At 37.7% G+C, this 17,244-nt stretch overlaps 1 protein-coding gene across 2 annotated transcripts in view; it reads left to right on the forward strand.

Annotated features, from left to right (window-relative positions):
* Positions 1–17,244, forward strand: part of LOC107098179 (leucine zipper putative tumor suppressor 2 homolog) — a 55,095-nt gene that overhangs the window by 16,419 nt on the left and 21,432 nt on the right. Inside the window, exon 2 of one of the 2 annotated variants that reach the window (XM_015395727.1) lies at positions 6,986–7,079. The gene's annotated coding sequence lies outside the window, so the exon portion shown is untranslated. Of the gene's footprint in view, positions 1–6,985; positions 7,080–12,931; positions 13,199–17,244 lie in introns of those variants that run through there. The other variant, XM_015395805.1, reaches the window with a different exon arrangement.

Here is a 17,244-nt window from a genome sequence, read left to right on the forward strand (position 1 = left end):
GACTGAGAGTAAGGCCTGCAAACATGGCCTACAGGCTCTATCCCTTGCACTACTGCCACACCTATTTTTTTTTTCTTATATTGTTGATACAATCTAAAATGTCTTGCTAATTATGATCAAAGTACAGTAATCGTTAAAAAATGTAGTTCACACTGGGATTTTAATTCTGATCTGACATCTCTTTTGGATCTTTCTGATGGTGCTCAGCTGCAGCGATTGTTCGAGCACTTCAGGTCAGGAATCAGCTACTCAGGACATTTAAAAAAAGAGTGTTTTGACCTCAAACAAATTTTTCTCTTTGCTCAATGCATCAATCTTTTATGATCCACATAACAATAATCACAGCAAACATGAAGACCCCTCATCTCTTTTGGATGCACTTCTTAAAAACTGTCTTTCTTGTTAGCTCTGTTTCATTTTGATGTAACTGTTTTTTGCACATTTTTCATCCCGCATATATTTATTTTGTACAACACCTTTTATCCAAATATCCACATCTGATTTCTTTGAAAATACTAATATATATATAAAAACGACACAGAATGGAACTTTATATTATTCTATTTCAGAATGTTTCCCATCTGGGACCATTTTAGATATACACACATCCTTGTTTGTTTCAGCCATTTCTGCTCTTGCTCATCCTACCCTAGTAACATACACTGCCATACCAAAGAGCACTGATTCATGAATTCACTAACATTTAAGCATTAACTATGTGCAGAGAGATGCTGCACCTTTTATTTATAGAAGGCATAATTTGGAAATTAAGTGTAGAGTTTAGGGATATATTTTACATATTTGTTCTTTAAAGCTTTAGATGTTTTCTTTAGATGAGGTTATATAACCTTCCAGCTTTTATGGATGTTGCTTGCCTCAGCAGCAGCAGACTTCTTGTAGTTTATCAAAGTTTGAGTATATTTCTGGTGTAGCTGCCCCCCTGCCTGTGCTGCAGCAACATTAGCATGATATATATATTTTCCCCTGCTAAAACAAAGCACTCTGTGTGGAGAAATGTGTTTGAAAATATGATGAAAGGCTGTAAAGACAGAGAGGTTGCAAATAATGAGAGAGGAAACAAAGAGTTGGAAATGAATAGAGATGATCCATGTCCTCCAGACAGACAAATTATTAGCTGAAGCAATCTGAACAAGGCAAAAGGGAGGATAAAGCTTTTTGGCTCTGGCAGGGATTTAAGAAAAAAAAAAGAAATGAAAATGTTTCTGCAGCCTTTGTTTCTGATTTCTTAGTCATCCTTGGTTTACTTTAGTTTGCTTCTGTGCGGTCAATTTGGGTTGCTGCTGTCCAAAATTCATCAAAAAGCTTTTAAAAGCCTTCACCACTTATATGTTTTCAGCTAAAATACAAATACATCATTTGTACCATTTTCTTGGCAAATGCTGATCATGTGCAGCTTTGTCTGGGCCACAGCTGCTGCTCTGAAGATTAGTTACAGAGATACATTTACCCCATTGCTGCTGCTACTTCCAGATGTCATGTCATCTAATCTGAACACTGAAGATTTTTTTTCTTTTTTTTTTCTACAGGCCATTTTATTGTCATGCTTTTTTGGATTTAAACTATGATGCAAGGTGCTGTCTAGTTGTGGATTTCCACATATTGGTTAATGGTGAGCTGAGACAGTGTTAATTTAAAGTTCCTCAGAAGGGGTTCAGAGTTCTTGGACTTCTTCTCCCCAAAACCTCAAACTTCAGTAAACTAACTGGGGGTCTTATTTTAGATATCAATTAAGGCAAGCTCATAATTGCAGGGTAAGGAAAAGGAGACCTAATCTTCCAAATATATTTAAATAAATTTCAGAAAATTGCAAATTGTATGACGATTTAAACAAAACTTTGAAGAAGAAGAAGAATTACATTTCACCATATTTGCAGCCGCTGTCCCTGCAAAAAAGTGCAGTGTTAGCTTAATGCTTAACACTCTTTTGTAAGTTGAAGTACTTATATCAGTTTCATCATTTTAACTTCTTCAAAACTTCATCACTGACTTTTGTAGATGAAAATGAAATTGTTCCTCTGCATCGAACCCATCTCTTGTTCAGCATACTTTTGCTAAGGGTCTTTCTCAGCGACTCTAAATGGGTGTCTGTGGGACTCTACCAGAGAACTTGCAGTCTTCCAGACCATCACACTGAATTGGACAATGATTTGTTGCCATCGGAGAACATGATATTGGTGAATGCCACGAAAATCATGATGTTCAAAAGAGTTACGAAAACAGTGCTATGCTTTTTCTGCTTTGGATTTGTTGTAGCAAATGAGGCGAATTAGTTTTCTATTTCTTATTGGTATGTCACAACCAATGAATTAATTTTAATGGTTTAAGTGCTCTAAAAATGTATGTACAACATAGATTCATCAAGTTTGGACTGTTTAGTCCCCCTAAAAAAACAGAAAATCATATGCCATTTGTAAAAACAAAAAATCAACAAGTTTATAGGGATCTTAGATTGAGATAGGCATGTGTGCAGGTAGAGTTACCTGGTCTGAATGATAAAAAACTGATTTCAAACTATAAACCCCAATCTTTGCTTTCTAAAGCATCTCTGCGGAGAAAAAAATATTTTGTTTTCTCATAATATATCTATTAATAATAATATTAATAATAATAATAATGTGTCTATAAAGCTTTATAAAGGAAAATGTCTAACTGCACTGGAAAAACTTCCTAAATTAAGTGTATTTACCCTTAATTTGAGTAGGTAAATTAGAGAGTTTGCCAATGGAATGGGTATTTTTTCTCCTAAAATAAGATGATTAGATATTTTGCACATGAAACAAGACAATGCAATTGTGTTTTCCAATTGTGTTTTCTTATTTTAAGTGTAAATTATCTTGTTTCATTGGCAAAATGTCTCTTTTACCTCCTTAATCCAAGACCAAATGCACTTATTTTTAAGAAAATATTACTATCTAGATTTCGATTTTTACCAGAGTGGTATGGTGTCATTTTTACAACACCATACTTCAAACAATTCAACCTTTTGTTCCTAATATTCATAATTAGTTGAAGAGATTTTTTTTATTTTGTATATAGTAAAGTTGGATGTCAGGGAAGTCTGTGTCTTTTGTTGTGTGTGTGACAAAGGCTTGGACATTGTAACAGTAAGAGGGATGCGCACAGAGGATATTTTAAGGTTTGCCACCGGGTATTTGGTCAGTGGTGGTGGTAGACCAGATTTTTTCAAGACTGATACTTTAAATGTTGTTACTGCTCAGAGAATAAAATTGAACTGTGCAATCAATTGAATAAAATTAAAATCTTTGTGCAGTGTCTGCCTTGATTCATGTTTTTAAATATATGTAATTTAAGTAAAAAGATGGGACCAAGTTGAACTGCAGTGAAACATCTTAAATTGCTTTTCTAAAAATATAATTTCCACAAAGAAGCTCAGAATCATATTTAGTTTTGAAATGCACCCAAAGTACATAAATAATCCTAGATGGATATGTAAATAATTGTATCCACTCAGTTTCTCACAAGCAGTTCAATAGGGTTCGAGTAAAAGATGAATCCAAGGAAGGTAGGCATGTTTAGACAGGCTGCCCTCTAGTGAAAAATGACTGGATCTGCACTGACAGGACTTTCTTCATCAGAGGTGAGGAGAAAGCAAACAAGATAGGAGTTTAAACATTCAGCAAGCAGATCTGTCACAGCAGCACAGGGAAACACAGTTCACATTGTTCTTTTCTTAACCTGTAAGATGAATGCTGCTCATTAATCATGGTCATTTGTCTTCTCTTCTGTGTAGAGGTCAGCTTTTAAACCTTGTTCTCTGTAACGCAGCCAACTCTCTCTATTCCCCCTCCCTCTCAGAGGATCAGAGAAAAAAGGCTGCAGTTTGTTGCTGCTCCACTCAGTTTTTTTGTGGCTCTGATGTTGTCTGCCACCAAATCCCAGCTGAATAAAAGTCAGAAATTGAAGCAGCAAATTATGTTTTATGTATGTGTGCTTACACAAGGAAAGCAAGCCAAAAAGTGGGCCAATCATCACAGAGAGCGCTTTACTGCAAAAACAGCTTTCACTTTTTGTTTTCCCTTATTGTTTTGGAAAAATGACACTGGCAACAGAGAAATCTGGCAAACACTCAATATGAATGTTCTGTTTATGACATTCATATTTATCTCAATACATATTCTGTATGATGTTGTAGAAAAATACCAAATATTTGTCTGATTGTTCAGGAAAAATTGACAATTCCATATGTCCAATAGCATCAAACCATATCTGCTTTATTTGTTCTTTTTTTAAAGTATTTTAAGGCAAATTTAAAGCAACACATGCGTAACTTTTGTTCAGAGTATCAGCTTAATTTGAGTTATATTAAAGGTTTTTCAAATCACTAAAAAGCACTTGGTGCATATTGATGCTCCGTACGGGCTACTTTTCTCAAAAACTCTATTATGTAGCTTTACAGGTATCACCAAATAAGTCATGTAACCTAGAGAATTGTTTATGGCTGTCTGAGCTCCCCCTAAATAATTTAAATGACTAAGCTAAAAGTTGTCAGGCAACAAAAGAAGTCATACTTATTGACAGTAAGTCAGTATTTTTTGGTTTTCTGATGTAGGATTAAATCTGGTAATGGTGGCATTTTTTTCTTTTTTCCCTTTTCTATTTTACCAATATACATTGAGGAAAATAAGTATTTGAACACCCTGCTATTTTGCAAGTTCTCCAACTTACAAATCACGAATGGGTCTTAAATTGTAGGTGAATGTCCACTGTGAGAGACATAATCTAAAAAAAAATCCAAACTATTTATGTGTATGCTACAGCTACAAATAAGTATTTGAACACCTGTCTATCAGCTAGAATTCTGACCCTCCACCTCCACTCCATTTATTATCCTAAAGATGCACCTGTTTGAGGTCGTTGGCTGCATAAAGACAACTTTCCACCTCATACAATTAGTAAGATTCCAACTGCTAACATAGCCAAGACCAAATATCTGTCCAAATATCTGGGGGCGACAGTGGCGTTGGATGTAGGAGTTTGCCCTGAAATCGAAGGATTGACGGTTCAAGCCCCGACTCCGACTTTCAGTGTTGTTGTGTCCTTGGGCAAGAGACTTCACCTGCATTGTCTACTGATGGTGGTCAGAGGGCCCGGTAGCGCCAGTGTAGCTGTGGCTACAATGTAGCTTGCCACCATCAGTGTGTGAGTGTGTGCGTGAATGGGTGAATGAATGCAGTGTAAAGCGCTTTGGTCAAGTCTCTTGACTTGAATAAAGGCGCTATATAAGTACATGTCATTTACCATTTACCAAAGACACTGGAGACAAAATTGTACACCTCCACAAGGCTGGAAAGGGCTACGGGGGAATTGCCAAGCAGCTTGGTAAAAAAAGGTACACTGTTGGAGCAATTGTTAGAAAATGGAAGAAGCTAAATATGACTGTCAATCTCCCTCTGACTAGGGCTTTAAACTGTCACCTTGTGGGCTCACAGGCATGGATATTTTTGTCTATCAGAAGATCCCTGCAAACTTTGATGCTCAGCTGTTCACTTGCTCTAAACATTTTGCTGACTGGACTGGACTGGGCATTCAAATTGAGCCAGAGGGGGACGGAGCGACTGAACCCGACCCGGTGACGGTATGCTTCCCTCAGTCTGCCTTACCGTGCTTCCCCCGCCTGCCTAGTAAGCCAGGCGGTGCGGGGGGAAGCATGGGGTGGCCGGAGCTGACGGTTCGGTTCGAATGCCGGCACTGTTTCGACTACATGCAGGACTGTAGGCGACCAAAATCCAGGATGAATATCCCCCCAGACATTTTTTTAGATATGAAATGTAAGACATTTCAGGAAAAAAGAGGACATCTGGTCACCATACCATATCAACAATTTCAATGTTTCAGTGAGTGAGTGCTTTTTACTATGATGCATCTTTCTGTTAGCAGCTTCGCCCGTTGAAATCCAACCAGTCAGCGCACAGCTCATCTAAATATTCATGAGCATACCATAAAAGGAAGAAAACCTGTCGTTTCATTCTAGGGCTTATAACAAGGCTTGCATTAGGGCGCATAGAACAGCAAATATGTCATTTTAAGCCCAACCAATGTTACACACCATATTCAGAGACCTTAAAGACCAGCACCAAATACCCTATATGATCATTCTATGACCCCTTTAAGTTTGCCAATGACTATTTGGATGATCCAGAGGAGTCATGGGAGAAAGTCAAGTGGAAATAGAAATAGAACTTTTTGGTCATAATTCCACTAACTGTGTTTGGAGGAAGAAGCATGATGAGTTTTTTTTTTTTAGTTTGTTTAAGTCAACTTATCCTGTGTTTTGTCACAGCACAAGCACAAAAAAAAAACTTCCTTGATGATTAAACATTTATCCTTTGAATCCCTTTTTTCAGTGAGAACTTTCACCTTTACAACCTAACCCATTTTGTTTATATTTGCTCCAAATGAAACTGTTTACGGAAAACTGAGGGTGTTATATAATGCTCATGATTTAATTACCTTCTTATGGGAGTTTTACGATAATTTCCATTGTTTCAGCTCTTGTTTAGGTCTTGTTTCCAGTCAGTAAACATGTGCAACACCTTCTTTTTGTTGCAGACTAATTAGCATTATGCCACTTGTAGGGGTATTTTAAAAAGATGTAAATTATTGTACGAGTTCAGATTTCTTTCTACACTTGCTCAAAAGAAAGATGTGCTTTTGACTGAGTCTGTTAAAAATACTTTTTTTGCTCTGCATAGAATTTATGCTGTAGAGGAAGCCAGATGCATTTATTTTCACCTGGCTTTTGTTTCAGAGTAAAAATCTTACTAATTTAATAACATTGTTTCAGCTTTTAATTTCATGTTATTTAGCATCACATGGCCGACTCCATTTCATCTAACAAAGAATCTCTTGTCCTCTGTCTTGCAGAAGATAATGAAAATGTAGAGTTGGTGCTATTTGGAAACAGCCCTTAAACAATAACGTTTTGTGTTGGTCTTTTATTCAGGTCGAGCTGAGTGAGTGAGGCCCTGGAATGAGAGCTCTTTGCCATCTTGTCTCCCCCAGACCTCCAAGAGGAGCACACTGGGCGATACACTGAGGTAAATAACCATACTGAAGAAATAAATACCCTTCTGCAGACAAAGCCTTTCTCTGATGATGTTGACCTTCAGTATTTGCTGAGTCAAACACCCCCCCTCTCCTCCTACCACCGTTGTTTCTTCTCTGTGACTCTCCCTCCCCTTTTATGTTTCGTTCTTTTCCCTTTTGTTTTTAAGGGTGACAATGACGGTGATCAATGGACAAACTTGATGCTGACTAACTTTAAAGTGGTCGAACTTCAGAGCGACTTGCTGTTATTTTCACACACCGAGGCAGACCTATTTATGGAATGGAGGGTCCTGCCCTCTTTGAAAGGTCTGTTTTAGGATGAGCTTTGGAGACAGAAAGCAGTTGGTCCCAGCAACCCGAGGGGGGGGAGATAAGGGGTGTAAGGTCAGACATTTGTAGTGGAGTCCATTTTGCTTCTATTAGATGATTGGAAGAAAGGTGTGTATATTACCAAATAGTGCCCTGACAACTAATCGATATTTTTCACCTTTTATATGAAACGTCCTCTAGATAGTGCCTTATTCATAAGCTTTAGCGGTCAGTAACCTGTCTTTCTTTTTTTCCCCCTTTAATGGAGATTACTGCACAGAACTTTATATTATGGACCCTGTTTGAAAGATTTGTTAGGTGATAACACCATGTGGTCATTACAGCAGCACACCCTGTGTTTCAGGGTATCTATTACTGATCTTCTGTGTTCCCTGTCCTCCATCCTTCCTCCTGTCCTGCGCATTATGTCCCTGTTCAGCTGTCCCCTTCCTTCATTAAATATTCCTTTGTTTTTCACCAGTTCTGTTGGAGGCTTCCCTTATTAAATGCAAAATGTAAGTCCAGGTCAGGATTTCCTGTTTATTAGTATAAGCTGTCCAGAGCTGCTCACTATATTCAATCTTAGTTCTTTTAATCGGCGTGGGAAAATTAAATTCCAATAATAAATTCCATTTTAGCCACAATATTTGATAGGATGCTAAATCCTAAAGATCCTTTGGTTCACATCTACATTGCAAAAATCATCTACAAATAAGTAAAAATTTCTTAAAGTTTATGTACCCTTAATTTAACTAGGTAAATAAGATGCTTTGCTAATGGAATTAGTGTTTTTTGACTCCTAAAATAAGATAACAATGCAATTTCTTTTTCTTATGTAAATTGTATTGTTCCAGTGGCAAAGTATTTATTTTACCTCCTCAATTCAAGAAAAATGCAATTATTTTGAGAAGGAAATAACTTATTTAGATTATTAAATTTTTTGCAATATTAAATATCAGTGTTAAAGTGAGATTAGCTAATTGTCAAAACTTTCAATCTTAACCAGCTAATTTTACTGTCAAATTAATAATCCCCCTTTGCTACTTGGATGGACTTCTGACCTTAATGCTCAAACCTTATGTGTGTTTTTATATACATTTGCTTTTCCTCTGCGGGCTGGAAAAGCCTGGAATTTTTGATTGTTTTCTAAATCTGGATAAGTATGGAAAAAGAAAATGGTTTTGGATATACAGTCCTTAAAGAAGTTATTAGACCACCTCTTATTTCTTTAATTTCTTTTTCTAAAGGTATATTTACTTGTTGCCCATACAGGTTAACATAATCCCCCCCAAAAAACAACGAAAAATCTAAAGTCACAATACATCAACCAAAAAACACACCACAAATGCCACAACAGAAGTTGAGATAAAAAGGAAGTTGTTCTGAAAAACTAAGCAGGTTACACCTGTTATACGCTGTGCACTATAGGACGTTGCAGGACGGAGTCCCTTGTGAAGAATCGATGGAGAACCTGAATGCAATGCGATAAATTTTGCAGGATTTTTTTATGATCCACAGAAGAGAAACATGTTGAAAAACCAGCGGACAGAACCTCACATATCAGTTTAGAAATCATAGGAGTAACAATGGGAACTGTTAATGAATAAATTGCCTAATGGATGTAAAGATACCACATTTCCTGGATTGAAAAATATAATTATTACTGTTTGTAATGCGTATCTGCATTACACACATTAATGCTCATATGTATAAAATGACCCAATTTATCCAATATGATCATCATCTGCAACAAGCAACCTCAAGAATTATTATAGGGAGAGAGATGTGGCAAGAGGAACTGGAAAGACTCTGTTGATTCCAAACATAGATCCCCATAAACTATTAAGGCAGTTATAAGTTTAGGATTTCTTAGTCAATTCATGTCTTGGAGAGCCTGTTATGTTTTGATCAGAGCAAACAGGACCCCTACATGGAGCCTCAACCATAGGCAGCTACAGGTGCATTTTCAGATTGGGGGACATTCAAAAACTGGTAAAGGCTTACACCTGTTCTCTGAGGGTAGCCAATATTGATACTGTCAAAAAAAAAAAAAAAAAAAAAAACATTTTTTTTTACACCTGTTGGATTATTTCTTCATGTGCCTGAAAATGTTTTTCTCAGCCATCATCTTTGATCTGCAGGGCCCCCCCAGCTCTAACTGGCTTCAGTTTCTAGACAACTTGAGTTGTGACTTTTGGATTCTCTGGGAAGCCATATATTTTAACAGAAGAATACAATGAATACAACAACCCAAAAAACAAAACAGGAATAGCCATATATTTTTTGCTTTGAAGTATATTATATGCTATATGTTAAAAATCTATATAATAGAGATTTTAAAGTAGAGCTGATCTTAGGTTTGGCCAGATACCAAAAAAGGACATTCCTCAGAGCAGCTGTGGCTACATTGTAGTTTACCATGACCATGACATAGTTAGTAGATGAAAATAAAGTGTAGCCATTCCTGTCCACCCATCCTCTTTTTGTCCCTTCACTGCATATTTCGCTGCCAAATTACATGCAAACTCCCCAAAGAACTAATGTGACATCAAAATGACCTAAAAATAGTTTAAGCTATCAATATTTTGTTTTCTAGCATAACACCTACTATAATTTCTTTCAATCTTTTGCACAAAATGCAAATCATGGCTTTGCTGATGATTTCGGGAAAATAATAAATCACAGTTTTTGACTCTTGACAAACATACGTATGTTTTGTTTTGCATTGATGCATTCAGTTTGTTGGTTATTATGACATTTTTGGACAAAATAGAAACTCTTGCTCACTAACATCCCCTCACGCTTCACCCAGTAGCTCACATATATAGAGGACTAAAAAGCTTTCTGGTGTTGTATTTTCAGGCTGGAGAAGAGTAGACCTGTGTTAATGGCAGTAAAGTGCCAAGTCAGAATGCACAAGTGGAGTTTCTTTTCTCTTTTTATATCAGCATGTGACTCAGAGGGAGGTACAGGAAAGTTCCAGGAAAAGGGAATAAAAAGAAAGCACACAACAGCATTGTTCACTTTTCCTACTCGTTCTCCATGGCAACTTAAAACAATATAGCAAGAATTGTGGATTTTGTCTTATAAAAGTGCAGTGATGCAGGTGTTTTAGTCAGTTAACTTTGGCAGATTTCTTTTAAAGAAAAAAAAAATAGAGTAATTACTTTTAATGGTAGCCGGGTTTTCTAAAAACTCCTAAGCATGTATTTCATTGCTTCAGTTTTTGAAAAGGCTCATCCCCTTCCTCTAATCACTGCATTTCATCTTTCCTCGCTCCTCTGTCTCAATAACACTTAATTGTGTTAAGCTCAGCTAAAATGTGGGAGCTAAGATGGATGTCAGATCCTAACTTTCAGCTTTCTGGTAAAGAGATTAGATAGTTGTGATTAGTTAGTGTGCTAACTGACAAGGTAAGCCACAGACAGCAAACAAGAGTTCAGATGGTATGTTAACTTTTGTACTGACTGCCGTTATTAATTCCAACTCCATTTCATAGAACTTTGTCCTTCTTTTACGGTCGCTCTCAGATTGCCAACAACAGAAACCCCATGAGACGGACTGTCTTCTTAAGGCCAGAAATTACTGAACACAAAGTAGGGCCAAGCTGATTGATGGCCTGGTCATATGAAGTCTTGGAAATTACATCTCATTGAAATGCATGGGGCTAGTCAGACCGCACACGATTCTCTACTACTGTGCTTGTGTAGCTCTGTCCGAGGTAGACCCCTGGTCTATTTTGGTCGGACCTACCCAGCAATTTGACAGGAATGTCATGAGTCAGACAGAAGACTGACATGATGACAAAGTAAAACACCTCCGCTTTGGGTATGTTTTTTACTACAAATTGAAATTTTTGAATGGCAAGGTAAACCAGTCAGTTTTGTTCCATATGAGTTTGTCCAGATATACACAGTGATTATATGTGTGCATCTGGCAAGCAGACTGGGAAAGCTTCACAATCAATGAAAGTTTTCAATAAACAATTAATCCAAGGAAGGAGTTCAGAGGTAGAGAAAACACATAAGTGAAATAGTTATTAGCTGTAGCGTTTTTTTGAGCTTCAAAATAAAAAAAAAATTGAGGCAACAAGGATGTTTATTCCCTCACTAACATCCTAACCCTATTTTCCTTAAACATAGTTTTCATCATATTTTGTGTACGTTTTTTATTAAAATCCTTTAAATGGTTGGTTATTTTTAAGAACATCATGTCATGAGGTATTGGGCTGCTTTGTATTTTGATTGAAAAGTGGCGTGGCTCTGTGACATTGACTGCAGCTTTGCTTTCTTTACGTTTTAGAAACACACCTGTTGAATTCTTTTTTTGACGTTTCAGGATCTGACCCAGTCAAATGCAGGACATTGTTTTCCTCTGTGGGACAAAAAAAGCTGAAGCACAGGTTCAGCTTCTAGTAGTTCTAAATATTCGTCCAGCGCTAGGATGGAATAATTTAGACCAAAGCATAGTCATGTGTTAAAATGGCCTAGTCAAAGAAATGACATTAATGTGATTTAAGATATCTAGCAAGGCCTAAAAATGCATGTTAATGGATCCTCTCCATCTATGTCAACCGTTCTTAAATGATTTTCAAAGAATTTTAGTCTTGGTGTTTACTAGCTGTTACACACATCAATAGAAGCCTTACATCTGAGGGTGGTTCCTCTATGTATCAGCCCTGGTGGGCTACAAATGGAGATGCACAGTGGAGCTTTTTGTGGACCTCTGAATCACCTCCACTTCACCTTTTTTATGTAACCAGTTTGAACTGTTAATTTGAAGCTGCAGAGTCTTTTCCGACTTCCAGCGGCCAAAATCTGGCATTGCTGGGCTGTCGTTTCTTTGATGCACAAACTGTGGCACTTCAGTTTTTGCTCACCTTCATTCTTCAACCACCGGACACAGACATACCCCCGAAAATTACAAAGAACAGTGCATGCTGCCTTGACTGTCTACTTCTTTCCTGATACCTGCTGATCAACACACGTTTTTCCCCATCGTGAGCACAAGACACCATGACGAGATTGTAACTATGAAGGCGTGCAGAAAAGTGTTATGCAACATACCCCCATCTGAGTTAACCAGCCCGCCCCTTCGCTCCGTATGCAGTGGCTACAGCTCTTGATCTACTCCGTGTTGTTTTGGTAGTTACACTGCTGGGTGTTACTGCACTGTTGTTCAACAAAAAGGGAGATATTGAAACAAGAGTTGTGGAGGTGTCTGAGGTGTTCCCCCACTGCCTTTGGATTCGGCAGTAAATAAGAGAGAAACCGCAGAATTATCCCAAAGATGTTAAATCTGATGCAGAACTGTATTGATGTGGAGATTATGTCTGAAGGAGAAAGGATGGCTAAATCTCAGGCTGTGAAGAAAAGGGGGAGGAGATTTGTGTGTGTGGTGGGGGGTTATGTGTGTTAGGGAGTCAAACTAGAAACTGAGGGGCTGGCAGACAAAAGTGGGAGAGGGGAGGAAAAAATGAGAAGGAGGAGGAGGCAGAGGCGGTGCTAAGGCAGACAGCGGGGAAGGAAAGCTGAGAAGAGGGACACTGGAGTGAAGTGAGAAGAGAGCGGAGTGAAGAAGAGGGCATCCATTTGAAAGTCCTTGTGTCAGGATATGAAGTCCTGGATCGATGGTTCAAAAGGAGACTGGACTGTTGTGTTGACGAGGCAGGATCCAGGACGAAGTGAAGGGAAGGACTTAGAGGAGAGGAATCTCAGCTGACAGAGATCAAAGCCATATTTTTACTTTTTTTCTTTTGCAAGGAGGAAAAACAGCAGCAGCAATGCAGGGCTCTCACTGGGTGTGTATTGTTGCATTTATATGCATATGATTAAGTGCATGAGCGTTTTTACATTTTCTCAACCTGCTTTCCTATTCGGTTTGGCATGCACAGTTGCTTGAGGGAGAATTTGCATTCAGGGAAGGTGATGTGGAAACTACATTAATGGGATGAGTAACGGAAAGAAGTGTTGCTCTGCAGCTCCACTACATATTGGATACAATTTTGCTCATTTGTGATGTTAAAATATTTCATCCAAATCCAGAAACAACTGTTAGACCTTTTGAGTAGTACGATCTTTCACTTTTGGTTCATTGATTTTTAGTTCAAAGTTAGCAGTTCTGCATGATCTAAAAATGAAGCGATGGATGGTTTGGGAGCAAAGAAACTCAGTTTGGATCTATGCAGAGGAATCAAGAGTTTTTGATGTCTTGGTCCAGATTTATTTTCCTGGTCCTCTAATCTTTTTAAAGAATTTTGGATTCTTGAAATCCGACCCTTAAGAAAAGCTGTTCCACTCACGGGACAGTTGGCCTAAAGAAAGGGGAAACCATTGCTGTCTCACACTGGAAATAAAAAAAGAACATGAGAAACGTCGGCATGAAGCACAAATCTAAGCTTTAACTTTTAAGCTATGAGCCATAAATTCCATGTTTTAAAGGTAACTTTATCTTCTTGCTGTTGGCAAAGCTTTCTGAAAGACATTGGCTGCTGCTGCTCCTCATGTTTTCCTTCTTTCCTTAATTACAAGTCTTCTTTTAACCTTGGTGGCCACATGCTCTAGTTTCTCATCAGTTTTGTTTTGACTTTAAAGCGATGTGTCAGCAAAGATGTTTAAAGCTCTTTTTTTTTATCTCTCTCTGTAGTGTAGTAAAAGTTTAATTTAGGATCAGGTAGGAAATAAGTTTTATACCAAGGCAGGGTTTTGGCCGAGCTGAAGGTGATGACGTTGTTCTCCAAATGCTCGAGCGTTGACGTGAAGATCAGTTTGAGGTGGTGAGGTGAAGGGGAGTGAGTGGGGACGTGGACCATGGCTTACCTCATCCGCTCTTAGCAGGAGAAATGAGGTAAATGTGTGTCACATGTTACAGGTTACAACCCTTTCCAGACGTGTTGACTCATGTTCCTCATTTTGTCATCCTTTGTGCACATGCTCACTTTTTTTAGGATGTAGCTTAAAATGAGAGATGATGTCAAATGGTTTGGCTCTTTGCTTCTTTTGTTCAGTACTCCTTTTTGCACTCTAAAAACTCAGAATGAGGGTTATATTGTAAGCTCCATTTCGCATCGAGTGTTTTTAAGCTTTCAATTATATAAAAATATTTGACCTTAGGATACCGATTTTTAATACATTTTAAATAGTTTTGAAGAGTCTTAAATTGATTGAACTTCCTGGATTAAGTAGAGATTCCCAACTGTCCTAAGCATCCTTATTAGCAATTAGTGAAAGTAGCTAGATCTCGTTAAAGAGTCTACACTTAGTCTGAGATTTTCCACCGTAACGGACAGAGGTTGAAAGTGTTGATATGATGGGAAAAAAACAAACATCTCTGTTCTTTTAAGGCTTCCTTTTTTCTGATGAAAATCCCACTTTCTCTCACTCTAATACAGACCAATTGAATTTGAAACAGTTTTTTATATCCTGTAGAATACACCATTTACTTCTAAGTACTTTCCTAAAGACACGTACACACAGAGCCAAAGACTGTAAAAAAGTTTGACTATAAAGATTAAATCACAATTGAATCAGACTTCCAGAGGAACTGTAATAAGCTTTGTAATATTAATGTCCAGCCAGTGCCATAGAAGTAAAGAAGGTCCTGTTGCTCATCCGCATCAAATTGTAGGAAAAAGAAGAGCTTATGTAATACCTCCTTTTGGCCCATCTGGTTGTTCACTTCTAATGATGGGAGATCATCTTTGGTTGTTCTACCAGAGGAGCAGAAGATGTTGGTGTAAATTAAACCTCATAGTTTCTGAGACAGAAGGAGTAACTCCATAGTCTGCCACTGTTGTTGTTGGCAAGGGCACACCCATGTCCCAACCTGCCACTTTGTTGACCACCACAGAGGATGGCATCAAACTTTCTCACTCTAGGAACATGCTTCAAATTTTGTTGTTTTTGGCGCCACTTCATGTGGCGAGAACCCTCAATTCAACCAAAAAGCTTACCGGATACTCTCTCTGTGTGGACACGGCCTAAATTGCTTGTTTTTTTCCCCCCTCTCTCTACATGAACAATTTCCACTTTAAAGAGTGTTGCTGTAGGATCTGAAGCAGGATCCTCTAATCTTGCTCTTTGCAAACTGAATATCTCAATATGTCTTTAAAAAAATCTGTTTTCTTTTAAATAGCTCCTTACATCTGTGCCACTCTGACTTCTGTTCTAAAAACCTCACTGCTTCTGAAAATGGCTGAATATCAGTGGAAAATTGTTTTTTCAACCAAGCCCTTTGTGCTGCTGCAGCAGCAAAATACAAAGTGGGATCTAATGTATAATTCTCTAAGAAATGGCTAAAACTTTACAATATAGGCCTTGCATTTTACACTGCATGTCAAGGTAAAACCATAAAAGTAATGTCTTCACTCTAAAGATAAGAATTAAACAAGCTTCTGAGGAGCAAAGCCAAACAATGAGACAGAAACACTGAAGGATTAGAAGTTGGTCTGATTCAGTTTGCTGAGTGGGTATTTTCTGTGCCAGTTTGCCTTCATTTCGTCTTTCCGAAGCTTGCAGCAGCACGGACAGTATGTCTGAATACATCTGCACATGTGCAACTTTGCACTGTACGTTATTTTCTCTGAGGAGTGGATGTGAATTGTACATCAAGGCTGGCACAGATATGGTGTGGCTTTGCTGCTTATGTAATCACTGCTGTGGAACTCATTTGGCTTTTTGTAGTTAGCAGCACTGTATGTGTGTCTGCAGCTTTTTGTGCACTACCTCATCTCAAATAAGAGATTTTATGCTGAACCTAGAACAACTTTTAGAAAATATAGTCCAATTGTTATTTCAAGTCTTGCAACCTTCATTTTCAAAAAAGAACAAATTTTTCTCTCTGCTCTGTTAATCTAGAATAATATCCTTTCTTTGTTCACATTGCCATTTAGGGGAAGGAGCTTAAGATAAAAAAAAAAAAAAACTGAATTCCCTTAGACTTAAATCAAAGTGATCCTGACAAACAGTAGTCTGATTGCCACACTGATCCCTGTTTCTATGCCACCGGCATTCTTGGTATTTCCACTGTTTGTGGTTTGCACCACTGACCAATGCTGGATAATTTGGTTGGAAAGCTTCCTGGAAAATTCAACAATTGGAGCAGAACAGGAATGTTTCTCTTTTTACCATAACTAGCATCCTAATTTTTGTCCATTGTCAGCTGTTTTTATATGGCTTTAAAGATGGGTAATATTTCTTTTTCAAACTCTTTCGTATCTATCCAAATACAGTATGTGTTTTTATCATGGTAAAAACACATATCAAGTACTGATTTGTAGCAAATCTATTTGATCTTTTCATTTGCAGAAACGTTGCAAAGTCCAGCTCAATGCTTCTGAATAACATGTGATGTGATTTGTAATACTTGTAAGGTGTTAAACCATAAAACATGCTTTTTATAGGCTCTATTAACTTGACAGTGCAGGGCTGATAATTTTCTTTATATCCAATGTTATGGTACATGTGATTTATACAAGGAAGTTCAAAAGTTTGATTTCAAAGTTAGAAAAGTCTGATTGAAGGAAGCCTGAGTAAGACAACTATTTAAGATGGCTGCTTTTTTATATCAGTGCCACATATTTTGTTCAAATGATTTGTTCAACATCCAAATCATTTAATTTAGGTGTTTTAATAATTTCAATAACCATGGATGGGTAAAATTCACTACTGAGGCATATAGGGTTCTTTATAAATGTTTGTGAAATTATTGGTCACTTTATGGGCCTTTTGTGAATATCAGCACATTGCATTAATTATCCAGTCTTGGTCAAGTTTTGGGTGGGAGTATCTTAGCACTGGTAACTCAATCAGAACGTAGCTCCTTTCTCTTCTTAGGTGAGTGTAAAGC

Source organism: Cyprinodon variegatus, unplaced genomic scaffold (genome assembly GCF_000732505.1).
Source record: "Cyprinodon variegatus isolate N-32 unplaced genomic scaffold, C_variegatus-1.0 Scaffold1, whole genome shotgun sequence".
Taxonomy (NCBI): Eukaryota; Metazoa; Chordata; class Actinopteri; order Cyprinodontiformes; family Cyprinodontidae; genus Cyprinodon; species Cyprinodon variegatus.